Source organism: Choloepus didactylus (genome assembly GCF_015220235.1).
Source record: "Choloepus didactylus isolate mChoDid1 chromosome 26 unlocalized genomic scaffold, mChoDid1.pri SUPER_26_unloc1, whole genome shotgun sequence".
NCBI lineage: Eukaryota > Metazoa > Chordata > Mammalia > Pilosa > Megalonychidae > Choloepus > Choloepus didactylus.
In genome coordinates this window covers 509,707-521,782 of record NW_023637614.1, presented here as the reverse complement: position 1 = coordinate 521,782, position 12,076 = coordinate 509,707, and the positions used below count along the sequence as shown (strand labels likewise).

Genomic DNA, 12,076 nt, shown 5'->3' with positions numbered 1-12,076 from the left:
CCTGTCTTTGTTTCTCTGTCTGTAGGGCTCCCTTTAGTATCTCCAGTAGGGCAGGTCTCTTGTTAGCAAATTCTCTCAGCATTTCTTTGTCTGTGAAAAATTTAAGCTCTCCCTCAAATTTGAAGGAGAGCTTTGCTGGATAAAGTATTCTTGGCTGGAAATTCCTCTCACTCAGAATTTTAAATATATCGTGCCACTGCCTTCTCGCCTCCATGGTGGCTGCTGAGTAGTCACTACTTAGTCTTATGCTGTTTCCTTTGTATGTGGTGAATTGCTTTTCTCTTGCTGCTTTCAGAACTTGCTCCTTCTCTTCTATGTTTGACAGTGTGATCAGTATATGTCTCGGAGTGGGTTTTTTTGGATTTATTCTATTTGGAGTTCGCTGAGCATTTATGATTTGTGTATTTATGTTGTTTAGAAGATTTGGGAAGTTTTCCCCAACAATTTCTTTGAATACTCTTCCTAGACCTTTACCCTTTTCTTCCCCTTCTGGGACACCAATGAGTCTTATATTCGGACGCTTCATATTATCTATCATATCCCTGAGGTCCATTTCGAGTTTTTCAATTTTTTTCCCCATTCTTTCTTTTATGCTTTCATTTTCCATTCTGTCATCTTCCAGGTCACTGATTCGTTGTTCAACTTCCTCTAGTCTTGTACTATGAGTGTCCAGAATCTTTTTAATTTGGTCAACAGTTTCTTTAATTTCCATAAGATCATCCATTTTTTTATTTAGTCTTGCAATGTCTTCTTTATGCTCTTCTAGGGTCTTCTTGATTTCCTTCATATCCCGTACTAGGGTCTCATTGTTCATCTTTAGTTCTTTGAGTAGCTGCTCTAGGTGTGTCTCTTCTGGTCTTTTGATTTGGGTGCTTGGGCTTTGGTTATCCATATCGTCTGGTTTTTTCATATGCTTTATAATTTTCTGTTGTTTTTGGCCTCGTGGCATTTGCTGTCCTTGATAGGGTTCTTTTAGGGTTTGTAGACCAGTTGAAGTCCTTATCTCTAATTTATCAGATCTACAGCTTCGTGGAGTACACTTTCTCTAACTAACCAGCAGGTGGCGTCCACGAGCCACCTGTTCTCCACAAGCCAGATCTCCCCTGCTTAGCCTTTTTGGTGAGTGGGGGAGTGAGTCTTGTGGGGCCCAATTGGTGTCCCAAGCTTGCGTGTGTAGTTGGTGTTGCCTGCCCTGTATGTGGGGCGTGTTTCTGGGCAGTCGGGGAGGGGGGGGTGGCCCTAACAATCAAATCTCCCTGATGATCCTAGAGTTTTAAAGCTACTGCAATAGTCTAATCCTTCAGTTCAGTCCTGCCACAGTTTGTCTCTGCCACTGACCCACAAGTCTTTGGTATTGGCGTATGGCTCCTGAGACTTGCGAGTGGGCCCCTCTTCCAGGCTGTGCACCCCGGGTCCTCTGTTGAGGGATGACTGTGCTATGTCACAGGTGAGTGCCGTCCCCCCAGGGCAGTTCTGGGCTGCTGGGCTGTGTTGGGAGGCTCCCAGTCTGCTCAAATGATGGCTGAATGGGGCTCTGTTAATTCACACTGCTCCCCCTTCCCAGCTCTGGGACATTCAGCTGAGGTTGCAGGGAAGGCTAATGTCCACGCCCAGTTTTGTGGTGTGTGCCTGTTATTTGAAGCACTTCCGTCACACTGGGTTGTCTGGGGCAGCTCTGGGCTATGGGGCTGGCGAGGGGCAGGAGTGTTTCCTGTCCACCAGGATGGTGGCTGTGAGCGGACACTCCCCTTTTCTTGGGAAGTTGTGTTGTTTAGTGAATTTTCTCAGCCACTGGATTATTGCCTTTTGTCTCAGAGCTCTCTTATTTCTGCTCTTGACTTGACGTGCCCAAATTTCAATTCTTTGAAGCTTTCTGTATTGAGCTTCTTAGAGTAATTGTTTTAGAAAAAGCAAAAAGGATTTAAAAAAAAAAAAAAAAAAAAAAAAAAAAAACGGCCCTCCTCAGAGATCTAATGGGTTATTGAAATGCTAATAGACAAAGCAACCAGGGCCATTAAGGAAAGGTGCCCTGGGCAGAGAGATCAGCCTTGCTTCGGGATTTGCATATGCGCCTCAAGGCCTGATCTCCGCCCTTCCCCTTTCTGTGTTCACCAGAACTCCAAAAATCCTCTGCTTTTACTTTGGAGCTTCTCGTGTTGTTTTCCTTCTATGCCCGTCTCCTCTCTGCTGGGCTGGCTGCTCTCAGAGTCTCTGGTGTCTGGCCTCAGTCTATCTATGGTTGGAGTTTGAATCAGTAGAATGAGTTTCCGATGAGAGCAGCCACTGCAATTCTCCCTTCTCCTTCCTGGAGCTGACAGCCCCTCCTCCCCCGGGACTGAGCCTGGCAGGGAGGGGCGCGGGTCCCCTGGCCGCAAAAACTTACAGATTTCGCTGATCTCAGCAGTTCCACGTTTTCATGAGTGTTGTATGAAGTATGCCCAAAGACAGATTGCTCTGTGGTGTCCAGTCCACGCAGTTCCTGGCTTTTTACCTACTTTCCTGGAGGAGTAACTAAAACATACAGCTCACCAGTCTGCCATCTTGCCCCGCCTCCTCTTTTGTAACTTTTTATCTTAAAGGTAAGCATATGGTAGCAATATTCAGTATCATTCTTGAAAGAGAAACATTAAAGGGAATTTTCTTAAAAACTCATTCATTGCTTGTGGCAATGTAAAATGGTTCAGTCACTGGGGAAGTCAGCTTGGTATTTCCTCAAAAAGCTAAGTATAGAACTACCATATGACCCACCAATCCCACTACCAGTTTTGTACCCAAAAGAATTGAAAGCAAGGATTTGAACAGATAATTTCACTCTGATGTTCACAGCAACATTATAGTAGCATTACTCACCATTGCCAAAAGATGGAAGAAACAGAAGTGCCCATCAACTGATGAACGGATAAACAAAATGTTGTATATAAATATAATGGAATATTATCCAGCCATAAAAAGGAATGAAGTCCTGATATATGTGAAAACATGGGTGAACTTTGAAGACATCATGTTGAGTGAAATAAGTCAGACACAAAAGGACAGTGTATGATCTCTCTGATTTGAAATAACCAGAATAAGTAAACTCATAGAGTCACCATCCAGGAAGTATGTTACCAGGGGATGATATGGGTATAGGGAATGGAAAGTTAGACTTAAAATGTCCTGTGTTCCAAACTGGGAAATGTTATGCTGTATATATGGTAGCAGAATAAAGCATTTTTCAAAAATCATGGAAGTACTCTACCCAAATAATATAACCTAAGTTTAACCATGGACTATATTAGTATATTTAGAAAAATGTGCTATCATCAATTGTACCAATTGTTCCACACCCATGCAAAGTACTGGTGGTGGGGTAGTTTATGGCAATCCTGTATTTTGTGCATGAATGTTCTGTAAACCTGCAACTTCTCTAATAAAGAAAAAAACTCAAAAAGAGATGTCCCTTATTATCAAAATTAAAGGTATAGATTGTAAAGTGCATTGTATTAATACCTGAAACAGAACTAAAATACATGATAAAATATCCACATGCAACAGATTCATCTGCAGTATTGAAATTAGCAGCAGAATTCAAGAATGTGGGCAATGTAGTTAGGTAAAGTGAATAGCTTTCTTTTCACTATCAATTAGTAAGAATGAAAGGGGAATATTATTTTCAAATAAAACAAAAAATGTCTGGAAAAATATCAACAATTACCATGGAAAAATATAAAAAATTTAAAAGTCTGGGTTTGCTTACAGATAATCAAATTGTTTTAATACCCTGTGGCAACTATAATGTTTCTGGATAAAAATCCTTAACATTTTAACTCTATCAATTCTTCCCCCAAAATATTCATATTTATATTCTAATCAAAATTCTAATTAGATGTCCTGATTCTGACAAAATGATGTAAAGATGAACTTAAAGGTAAAACAAATAAGTAAGAGTTTGAATATTTTGAATGCAAATATACTAATGACAAGAATTGTTCCACTAGATGGTAGAAAATCATGAAGCAACAATCAGTAAAACAAAGTGTGTTTAAAAGAATTAAGATCAACCCATTGTTTCATCCCTCTACCACAAGCTTGTTCTCAAGCTCAAGTCTTCAGGCATTTCATCTCCCCTCAACTTCTGATGCATGAATCCAATGGCCCTGCATTACCTCCTTGTAGACATGTGCTGGACATCTCAGTCACAAATTGAAGTTCTAATTTTAATCTCCATTCTGTGAAGCCTTGGAATTTGTCAGTGCATATGTAGCTCTACCAACCCCACCCCTTCCCTCACCACTACCTTAATCCAGCCACCATATCTCTCACCAGGAGTAGTTTAAATCCCTGCCTGAGTCATTGAACCCCAATTTATTATCCATAAAGCTTCCCTGCTGGTGTTTTCACAACAAAAATCCTATCATGGCTTTCCTTTCTCTCAATCCTCCTGTTGTACTTCAGAGTGAGATTGACCTAGACTAGGACACAGGAAGACTTTTGGTCTCTCACTTCCTGGGGCTTCTGTGAGTGTTGGCAGTTGCTAGTGTGGCATAAGTCCATCATACTCACAAAAGTTGCCATTCTTAACATATAAGCACTTTTAAATCTATAAGAAAAGGCACACTGTGTAAAGCAAATAAACACATTTCACAGCAGCAGCAGTACACATAGATAAGCAGATGAGTAGTCAAATAAATATGCTAGTAATCAAGAATGATAATTTAAACAATGCTGTATATATCAAATTTTCAAAGGTGTAAATACCCTCACTTCATTGCTGGTGCAGGTGAAGTTTAATGTTTTAATACAATTTACAGAAGCTTTTGGAAAAGTAATTCAATATTGTGTGTTAACAGACTTGAAATATTTTTTTATAAAAGTCTGCTAATTTATCTTAAGAAAAATTATATTCAGAGAATAATTTGCATATAAACATTTTATTTCAGCTTATATAAATTTTCAGCTTATTATCAATTATAAATCATTTTATAATTTAAAAGTTGAACACAGGATAAGTATTCAATACCAGAGGCAATTTTTATTATGGTATAATTAATTTGATAGACTATAAAACTCATTGGTGAAGGTCCACTTATATTAAAGTATTTTAGACATTTCAAAGAGGGTTTTAATACAGGAGACTGTTCAATGCAAGTTAATTTAATGCAGGCTGTAATAACATGCAGGTGGATATCTGGAGAAGCAAGGGAAGGTGATGTTACCCAAGGAGCAGAAAGGTCTCAATTCTGGATCCCCTCATATTTCTCAACAGCTGAGTTGATGGAGGTGTTGTGCCCCCAGTGCTGCTGGTGAAACTCTCTTCTGATTCAGAGTCACCCAAATGGGCATGCTCATGAATAAAGCTGAAGCTCCCTTTGATGTGATGGGGCACACAGCATCTGTATGGTTCCTGTCACCCACAACTGCTTCTGCAGTTGCCAGAGAAGGAAAAATAGCAGCAATTTATTTCTTCCTTAAACTCTCTAGAACTCCCTCGCCACCACTGCCCTCCCCCATTCTTCCCTTCACTGCCCTGTACATAACCCTCCTATACCCCACCCCTCAGCCTTACAGGAAACCAGGTGAAAGAAGAGACAAGCAAGGAAATGCCATCTTCAGGCTGAATCCCTGGTGGTTCAGAGAAGCATACAGCAGGCAAGTATGGACAGGACAAAGAAAAGATATCACAGGAAGCCCTTTTCTCAGAAACTATTTAACACAGCAGGAAAATGATGCAAATTAAAATGGTTACAGAACAGATATCTAGAGAAAGAATTCAGAAGAATTGGTATGAAAGTTAAAAGAGAGTGAATGGTTGATAGAAGCAACCTCTTTTATCTCTCTTTTATCCCGGAAGCCTGGAGCCTGGTTTGCACTCAATAAACATATGTAGTTTGAAGACAAGATAAGATTTTTAATGAATGTTTTGTCTGGGTGACTACATTATGGCTGATTTTATTATTTTCTGTATATAAGTTTGTGTTTTTAGATTTCACTATAATTAACATGCATATTGACATTTAAAATAAAAAAGTCCTTTAAAATTAAATGCAAAACAAGGCACATGAATTTAAGCGAGCAACAGGAGAAAAAGAACAGTGAAAAACCAAAGAGTGAAGGGACAAAGATGTGGAGAATGTGATCTCAATCCTAGTTTTGTTCATAGTACTGATGGGTGGCAATAGCTTTGATAAGTTAATTGAACTCTGAGCTTCAGGTTCTGTAGTTTCAAAAGGTAAGAACAATAACAATATCTCACAAAATTTTCTTGAAAATTAAATGATATTAAATTTAAAATATTTTGTAAAGTGAAAAATGTCAAATAAACTAACTCAAAGTTTTTATAGATAATGTTTTATTGGTGGTGATAAGATTTGAGGATATTACTAATATTGGTCAAGAACTCAAAACACATTAAAGTTAGCAATATAATGAGAGTCAAAAAAGAATGAAAAGAAAACAAATAGAAGTGCAATAGAGATATCTAGTAACATTTAACCCTTTCATTTCTATTCTCTTCAAAGTCCCAGAGGGGATTTTACAACAGAAAATCTTCATTCACTCCAACAATGGGCAGAGCCATATTCAGATGATATCACTTTGCTATTTCTTCTTGTACATTTAAACACAGCCACACTCCATTTTCCATCTGGATGAATCTCCCAGCAGCATCTGATGGTGACTTCAACCAGACACCAGACAGACCTTCTGGATTTAAAGGGTAACCATTATCCATGCTTATTTCTGGGCTGACACATCCTGTGGATTTTTTTTTGACAGTATCTTCTCAATTTTTCCCCTATCACCTATTTTTACAGAGAAAAACATGTGTGTTTTCCTTTGAATCACTTTACACAATACTCATTTACTGACATGTATCATGAAACAAGTTTTGGATTTCAAATTATTTATTGACATAAGGGCATATATTCCTCTAATATTTTTGGACAATGTGTTCTCCTGAGGCTAAAATTGTACCAAGGTTTTCACGATTTCTTCTTTAAATAGGGATCATTTTTGATAGTAAACACCAGGAACAAATGTCTGGATCATATTTATGCTTCCCTGATGGAAAAGACTGCGGGAGGCTTAAAGGCCAAAGTGAAGAGCTAGAACTATCCCTGAGAGAGCTGATGCAGAGGTGAAATTCAAGTCCTCCCTCAACTAGTTGTGTGACTTCAGGCAGATTCCCTGAGAACTTGTATTTTCTAATTGGCAAAAAGGAGAAATTAAGGTAAAAGTAAGTTCCTCATAGACTCTTGGAGAAGATTAAGTGTGATTAAACACTAGAATGAGTCTTGAGATGCAGTAAACTCCAAATATAACCTCAAAAATTCTTCACTACCACAATTGATAATCCCCTATGTTAAACATGCACTAAGTTGTTGGCATTTGGTTCAAGCTATTGGATTGAGAAGATTAAAGGAGATCAATGAGGTCAGTTACCCTGCATGTTGCAGGGACAGTATCCACTCATCTGTCTGGTGCCTTGGTGGAGCAGTCAACATGGCTTGATGGCAGTGACCCTTTTACTAAAGTACTGCAGAGATTTTCCCAGCACCTACCCACCTGCCTTCCTGCTCCTTCTCCTCCCACAATTGATTCATTCAACATATGGCTTGGAAATCTGCATATGTGCCAGTAACTTCACCTGTCCTTGTTTCATTTTGTGTGCATATGTAGACTAAATCAGCAGCTTTGTTCTGCCTTTTATCAACCTGTTTTAAAATTTTGCGTAGAACTTAGCTTCCATCTGCCACTGTGGGTGGGATTTGATAGAAAAAATATACTTTGTTCATGCAATGTGTCAGTGATTTTATGCATATGTTATCATGGTATTAAATGCATTTGCTATGTTACTACATCAATACCTTAAAACTTGGGACTGTTAATAAATTGAACATTAATAGTAGTCTTTTGAATTATATATATATACATATACACATGTATATATATAAATATGGAGCTATTCTAAATTCTTCATGAACTATCTCTGCCTCATAACCATTTACATACTACCCAGCAAGAGGAAGTGACATTTCCTTCCTTAACAGAAAATGTGGAAGAAATTATTAATGAATCCCTCTGGAAAGGCCAGATATATTTTACATCTATTGCTTGTATCTTTTTTGTAGCCATTCTCAGTTCTATTGTAAATTACATTTATAAAATGTTTTTTTCTGAATAGGTAGTCTGTGATCTCCTTAAATTAATGAATTTAAATTTAACCTTGATTTGTCTTCAAGATCTAACACCTAGAGATCTATATGCAGAATATAGGAGAGGAAAGCAATGAATTGGAGTCAGTCATCTCAGTATGAAATTTCTCTCAGCATCTCAGTTCTCATTCCTGAATAATTGGTGTGGCAAGCAATAAAGCAAATGATGTTTAAAAAACAACTAAAACCTCCTATGTAAAATCAGGGCTATAACTGCTAGTTCTTCCACTGCCCTAAGATGCACAGAAAATGGTAGGAAGAATTGCCCCTTGGAGAATTATGTGCTAGACAAAAAGAGAAAGGAATGACATTCTCTATAAAGCACTGTGTAATCAGAGGAGCAAAAAGCAAATGGAAAAAATGTTTGGTACTTCAGAAATGATCAGATTCAAATACTTAAACCTATGAATAGGATCCTGAAACCAGAGAAATGAAGTAATGTATCTTACATGATAAGCAATCATAGTGAAAGCCAATTCTTACATAGGATCTGAATATTCATATGCTTAGAGGGTATGTGGATGTAGATCACAGTTGGAAAAAGAAAAGGAATTATCAAATCTAAAATTTAAGTCTATAAGTAGAATACTGAAACTGGAGACCTGAAATAATGGATCTCATATCATAAGGCAATAATGAGCCAACTCTTAATTGTTTTCTACCCGGTAGTATGCTTCGATATTAACCCTCTACACTAGCATTGTATGTCTATATCCACCTGTGACTGGTGATGTTCTGAGTATTTTCATTGTGCTACATCATTTAATCCTCAACACATTGTAAGGACAAGCTGTATTCTTTCCCCTTTGCATGTAGAGAGCACAGAGGAAAGGAGGGTTTAGAAAATTGCCTTGGGCACAGTACCAGAAGAGGGGAGACTTGGTCCATGGCTGTAGCCTGGCTACAGTGTCTGGACCTCTCACCCTCTAACCCTTGAGTTCTCTGATGGTCATTTTGGTCATGAGAACTCCACTAGTTTTAGGTTGCACATCTCATTCCACAAAGCCACAGCACCTCACAGAGAGAGCAGATCATATCAGCACAGGAAGTAAACTGCTTTGTATGAGTTAACCCCAAATAAGGTTTTAGCTATTTTCTGAATGCTCACTACATGAGATACATCCACAAGAGTTTTTATTATCACAGGTGGATCCTTAAGCCAGAGATGTTAATTCAATGCAGAGCTCCATAAAAATCTCTCAAAACAAGTTTATTTTGTTGTTTTCAATGATTAATTCTTGCATTTGCATAGGACGATGGCTCAATTTTCCAGTACATGTTGATAAATTACACTGTTGCCAAAACCTCAGAACCTGAACTCTGGCAAACCCAGAAGTTAACAATCCTTTTAACCAACCCATATTTGTGAATCCTCTCAGTTGTCAAGTACATTGGGAATTACAGGTGATTTATAGTCCACAGAAAAACAGCCCCATGTGATTTCTCCTGATGAGCACAATTGGGTTTGCACATACATGCACACACACACATGTGCACCCAACATGCACACACACTCTTGCTGAATGTATCTGTCAGATGGTTGTTTCCCCATAGGTGATCTATGTAACCACAATGTTCTTCCTGGTGCTCTCAGGTGAAAGCTCATGGGCAATACCACAGTGCTGACCAACAACACTGGAGACAAAGCTTTCAACCTGATGGGACTCTTCAGTCAATCCAAACACCGAGCTCTCCTTTGTGTGGTCAATTTGTGATTTTCCTGATGGCCTTGACTGGAAATGCTATTCTGATACTTCTGATACACTCTGATGCCCACCTCCACACAGTTATGTGCTTTTATCAGCCAGTTGTTTCTCATGGATGTGATGTACATTTCTGTCACTGTGCCCAAGATGCTCATGGACCAGGTCTTGGGTGTGAATAAGATCTCAGTCCCAGAATGCAGGTGCAGGATACAGATGTTCCTCTACTTGACACTAGTAGGCTCAGAATTTTTCCTTCTATCTGCTATGTCTTATGACTGGACATTGCCATCTCCTATCCTCTCTGGTACCCTGTCCTCATGAACCATAGGGTGTGTCTCCTCCCAGCATCTAGCTGTTGGTTCTTGGGCTCAGTGAATGGCTTCATGCCCACTCCCATCACCATGGCCTTCTCCTTCTGCAGACCCTGGGAAACCCATTACTTCTTTTGTGAAGTCCCTGCCATAATGAAGCTCTCCTGCTCTGACACATCTCTCATTGAATCTCTCATGTACCTGTGCTGTGTCCTCATGCTCCTCATACCTGTGACTGTCATTTCATGCTCCTACACTTTTATCATTCTCACAATCCATAGGATGAACTCAGCAGAGGGTCAAAAGAAAATATTTGCCACCTATTCCTCTTGTATGACTATGGTCATCCTGTTTTATGGGGCTGCCATCTACACTTTTATGCTCCCCAGCTCCTACCATATCCCAGAGAAGGACATTGTGGTATCTTTCTATTATACCATACTCACCCTGTGCTAAACCCTTTAGTATAATAGTCTCAGGAATAAGGATGTTATGGGGGCTCTGAAGAAAATGTTCAATGTGGGACCTGTCTCTCAAGAAACTATAAAATAGGAAATTTATGTAGTAAAAAAATTATTTTCCTTTTCTTTACAAATCTGAATCTTAAATCATATGCCAATGCTATTATTCAGATTCCCATATCATTTTAGACCATGCGATCTCCATCTTTATTCTAGAGATCTTTTTCTCTGTACTAGAAAAGTCTTCATTTTTGTACTTCCTTTTTTTAAATATATGAGACAATCATATTTTCATTTATTGAAGTTGATAACTGAACTGTGATTCTCTATAATGAAAATATCAAGAAGTGTTCTACTGATTCTCAAATAACAGAGGGAAGGGTGGGTATAGAGAGGTAGACATTTGTTAAAAGTGGTTAAAATGGGAAATTTTGAATTCTGTCTATGTTACTAAAACAAAAAAAATTTAAATTAAAAAAGGTTTATGGGTGTTCTTTTCCCTATTTTTATTCATGCTACATTTCTGAAAATTTGAAATTGCTTCCAAATGAAGAGTAAAATATCAGTCTTTCCCCTTTCATTTGTGTTCCTACTCTCTGATGGCAGTATAAGTTACCTAAAACCTCAGAAAATGCTCAGTTCACAGTGACAAATCATTACTGAGACAATTCAGTCATGTACAGCTTGATCATGGACAACATTGTTCTACATGGTCCAACACTGAAGGGACCTTGAGTTTATTAATACTCTGCAAATGTGTGTTTGTAGATTTATTATCCAGGACTACATGAGGGACTCAGAAAAATATTAACCCAAAGTGAAAGGAAGATTTGGGGAAAGTCCCTGCAGAAAGTGATATTACAGCTGGGTTTTGAAGTATGCAATTTATTACCCAAAGAAGGAGAAACAAGATGCCAAACACTATATCCTTCATATATTCAAAAATACTCTTTATGCTGTATATTACAATGCAAGATCTTAGGTCAGTGTGATTTAAATCTGAATAATAACAAAAGATTATGGATACTGAATCCCTATATAATTTTCTTTTTCTTGGTTACTAGGGTATTAGAATAGCTAGAAGGAAAGGACTGAAATGGTCAAACTATAACCCATAGCATTATTTGAAATTTGCTCTATAGCTACTCATTAAATTGTAATTTGAAAGTTATCACTTTTTATGTATATGTTATATTTCACAATATGGAAATAACTGAAACTATGTTACTATAACTCAGAAAGTTTTTGGAAATTTCCTGTATAACTACTTCTTAAATTGTACTTTGATAGTTGTTACCCTTGTACATATATGTTATATTTCATAAAAATGAAGGAACTGAAACCATGGAACTGTAACCCAAAATAGTCTTTGACATTTACTACTTGGTAATTTCCACTTGGAAATT

At 38.1% G+C, this 12,076-nt stretch overlaps 1 pseudogene; it reads left to right on the top strand.

Moving 5' to 3' along the window:
* The first annotated feature begins 9,796 nt into the window (after positions 1-9,796).
* Positions 9,797-10,761, top strand: LOC119525746 (annotated as a pseudogene).
* The last annotated feature ends 1,315 nt before the right edge of the window (positions 10,762-12,076 follow it).